Below are 4045 nucleotides of genomic sequence, written 5' to 3'. Positions count from 1 at the left end.
ACACATGCATATTTTCTTACATTTGCACACTTGCGCTTACATTTGCATTTGTATTTTTATTTTCTTTTGCATTTCTCTTACATTTTCACACTTGCACTCATACTTGGGTCTTCATTTGCATTACCCGTGACCTCTATGAGAGTTTTCCTTATTGGCCATCACAACTCATGTGATTGCGACCAAAAAACCTCATACGAGACATTTTAGATTTAGGATTGCATTTTTTTTCATATCCATTAGTCATATCCAACATGCAACACATACTTTGGGTAGAAAAATTGGGAAAAGAAGGGCTAAGTCAAGCAACTAGCTTTGGCTAGGGTAAGGGAGTGCCTTAGGCTTTACCTTTGCCTTCTCCCTTATCAAATGTGACCCCCGATCCCTTTCTTTGGTTACGTAGACCTAAAAGTTCTTTAAAAAGGGTTTGTTTGCTTTTCTTTCCAAAAATCATTTTTTGGTGACTTGGTACACCCTAACTCTATACCAAGTGGCGACTCCATTTTCCATTCAAAAACCCTTTTTGAACTTTGTTTGGGCAAACCGTCGCATTTCACAATCCCACGGCCTTTTATTTTCATTTTCACACACGTTCACATACATATCCCACACACTACTTTCACACCTTCAAAAAGTGGGGCGCGACAGCTTGGCGACTCCACTGGGGAATTCCTAAGTGGGTCCAAGCATTTGATTTAGCTATTCTTTTCCTTTTTTTACCCTTTTATGCATAGCATTTGGATGTTTAGGATTGCATTTTTCCTTTTTAGGACTTTTTGCCTCGCGCGCGTATCAAACTACTCCCTCACTCACGTATGTATGATTGGTTGTTTGGATGTATGTTGTACTCGTTTTATCTCGCGCTTTGCATTGCATTTGGGTGGGGAACTTACCTTAGAGCCTCGCGTTGGTTCTTTGTCCCTCCCCTCCAAATGAGCACTAGCATACGTGCATACGCTTTAATTTTTACCCCTTATTTATTTTCTTTTAGTGGCTTGTCACGCCACTCCACCTTATTAGGATTTTAGGCGACCCACTTGGACATGTGACCGTGACACGACGTGTGCGTAGCATGGTTCGAGGGGTCACTCAATCTTCCGCTTTAAGCTTTGGGTTAATAGCCTTTAGCTTTTAGTCGAAGGTTGAGGGGTTTTTGATAGATTCACTCAGACATGTGGTCGTGACACGACGTGTACGTAGCAGTGTCTGGGGAATCGCTCGAGCCACCGACAAAGAACCTTGGGATTGATGACCTTTGGTTTCTAAGTCTGAAGGCTCGGGGACCTAAAACCTATCGAGTCTAGATGCATTAGTGAGCCCCAGCCTCATGCATCCATGATAGTTTACCTAGGGTAGAGTCTGCCTTACCCTGGTAGGGATACTATTCACGAGGGGAGGGATCCAACCCCTTTTCCCTTTTATTGCTTTATTTCTTTGTATTGATTTTATTGCTTTATCTCGTTGCTACAATGTGTTATGTGTATTTATCTGGCCGAACTAACTTTCTTGGTTTTGTCCCCATTGCATTCACAAACCCTAGCAAATAAGAGGTCTGGCATGACCTTCTTTTAGAACTTACCCTTATAGATAGGCTATTGCACGTTTAAAGATTTTGGTATATTGCATTCTTAGATTAATGATGCCATGTCATTTTAGGCTTACCCTGGCAAATAAAGGGTCCCTTAGGTCATATTTCATTTCAAACTGCATGTTTTATCGCTTTAATAAACTGGCATCATGCATAAACCCTAGAAGGGGAATGCCATTTAGGGGATCCCGTGTTAGGAATAAACCACCCTGTGTCTCGGATATTTATTCCAAGGAGACTTGCACGTTTATATTTTCGTACCATCCAAAAGGGTAGTGCACAAGGTAAGGTAGGGTCCGATCCTTTCCATGACCCTGGGGATATTTTTGGTACATTAGAATATGAGCATCAAACAATCATTCTTTGGCCAATTTTAACATAGTTGGTAAAAATCCCTTGCTTAAAGGACATTAACTTGAAGAAATTCGCAAATAATTCCTCATTGTTGAGATGGTAAACTTATTGAGGCCAAATCTTGATTGTAGGAGGCTCATAGGCTAATACATCGCAATGCATTTTTGAAACTACCAAAGGGGAGATAATTTCATCGATTTTTGAATAAACCATCAATTCATTTGATCCAATTGTTTATCAGTTTCATTTTGTCAACTCATTCATTTTATTCACCAATTTCGTCCGATCCATTTGACCAATTTGCCTAGTTTTAGGGCAATTCGGTCGATTTTGAATAAATCATCATTTCACTCGATCTGTTTGATCAATTGATTTCATTCATTAGTTTAATTCATTTTTAGGGTTATCCATTCAATTTTGAATAAATAATCAAATTTCATTCAATGCATTTGACCATTTTACCCTTTTAAGGTGATCCGGTCAATTTTTGAATAAATCATCAATTTCATCTAACTCAGTCGACTAATTAGGGCTTTAATGTCAAATTTCAAATTAAGAAACCTAGTTGTTTTTAAGAAAATCACCCATTGCATTTGATTTGGATGAATTAGGGTTTTGATCTGTGTTAGGAAATTTCAAATTTCTTCAATAACAAGCTTGTCAAAGTTAAATTAATTTGTATAAATTCTTGTGCCAACCAAAACCAATCATTCATTTGGATTTGTCCTCATTTTGTTGGAGATCTCCCGCTGTTCAATTGGTCCAAAATTTTCAAATTACTTTCCAGTCAAACATCAATAAGTTGATCAGACCCCTCAGGTATTGTATAGTGCCTACCCTAGAGGATTGCATTTTCATGCTAGGCCTACCCTTGGCATAAAAGGGTTCCCCCATAGGACATGCATACCGATTTTATAGTCTTGATTACTAACTCAGGGTATTTTTCTTTTGTTTTCCCCATTCCCCTGCATTCATAAAAAATGTTTCAATAATGTGGAAATATTTGTCTATATTTGATAACAATTTTTATCCGATAAAGTTTGAATGGTAATACTTGATTCTTGGGCAGACCCTGCAATGAAAACATGAAGGATCTATTTTGGAAGCGCTAGGGTAAAGCCTCTAAGAGACTTCATCATTTTTCAAAGAAAAGAAAAATTCTGTTCCGAAAAGAGGCAAACAAGTGTGTATATGTGGAGCTCTTCAGAAGTCTTTCTCTTCTCATTTGTACAAATTTTGTTTCAAACTTTTTCAGCAATAATGTTTTTTTATACGATTGTTGTTTTGTATATAATCATGTATATTTCATTCATTTTTTACTATTTGGAGATTTCATGATGAATTTTAAGAAATAAGACTAAATTAGGATTTTTTCAACCTCCAGCCTGAAAATTCGCAAGTGTATGCTTTCCAAAATCCTTGTGTACCCTAGATTGGTGATCCAAGCTACACAATAAGAGTGCTCAAAATTGAAAGAAGTCACTCAAAAGGCCCCGTGAGATACCTTTTCTCCTTCACTTAACCCCAAAAATAAAATCAGTCACATTGATTGATAAATTGCAAATTGGAGCAATCTTTGCTTGAAAAATGTCCGCTGTGTCTAAATAGATTCAACTCACATCTCAGTGAAAGCAAAAATGTACATTATCCTTGTTTATTTTGAAAATTTGGAATGATATTTCGAGCATTCGTTTCTCTACCTATACAGATTTTATCATTTGCTCTCCCATTTGAGCCTTTACAAGAATAATTTCGTTTCAAATAAGTGCCTTAATGATCACTACCTTACATTGGGAAGATTTTCAAAAGGGAATGGATTCTCAACGAGCAATTCGTTTACTTGGTTGTCATGAGGCGTAAGAATGATACTTTGGTCATCGTTTCTACAAGCTAAACACCATTTATCCCTTGCATCCTCATTTGAGCTAAAATTGGTGGTTCTTTTCGAGTGCACATATGATCGCACCCCACATTGGGGGAGGAGATTGGGGAATTTTGAAAAAAAGGAAAAGAGGAAAGGGAACCGCGAATTGGGGAAAATTGATTCTACCTGGGTTTCAATTTTGAAAAGAAAAGAAAAGAGAAAAAGGACAAGTTCTGTCCGGC

This window comes from Coffea eugenioides, chromosome 3 (assembly GCF_003713205.1).
Source record: "Coffea eugenioides isolate CCC68of chromosome 3, Ceug_1.0, whole genome shotgun sequence".
Classification (NCBI taxonomy): domain Eukaryota; kingdom Viridiplantae; phylum Streptophyta; class Magnoliopsida; order Gentianales; family Rubiaceae; genus Coffea; species Coffea eugenioides.
Note: the sequence above shows the minus strand (reverse complement) of the source record.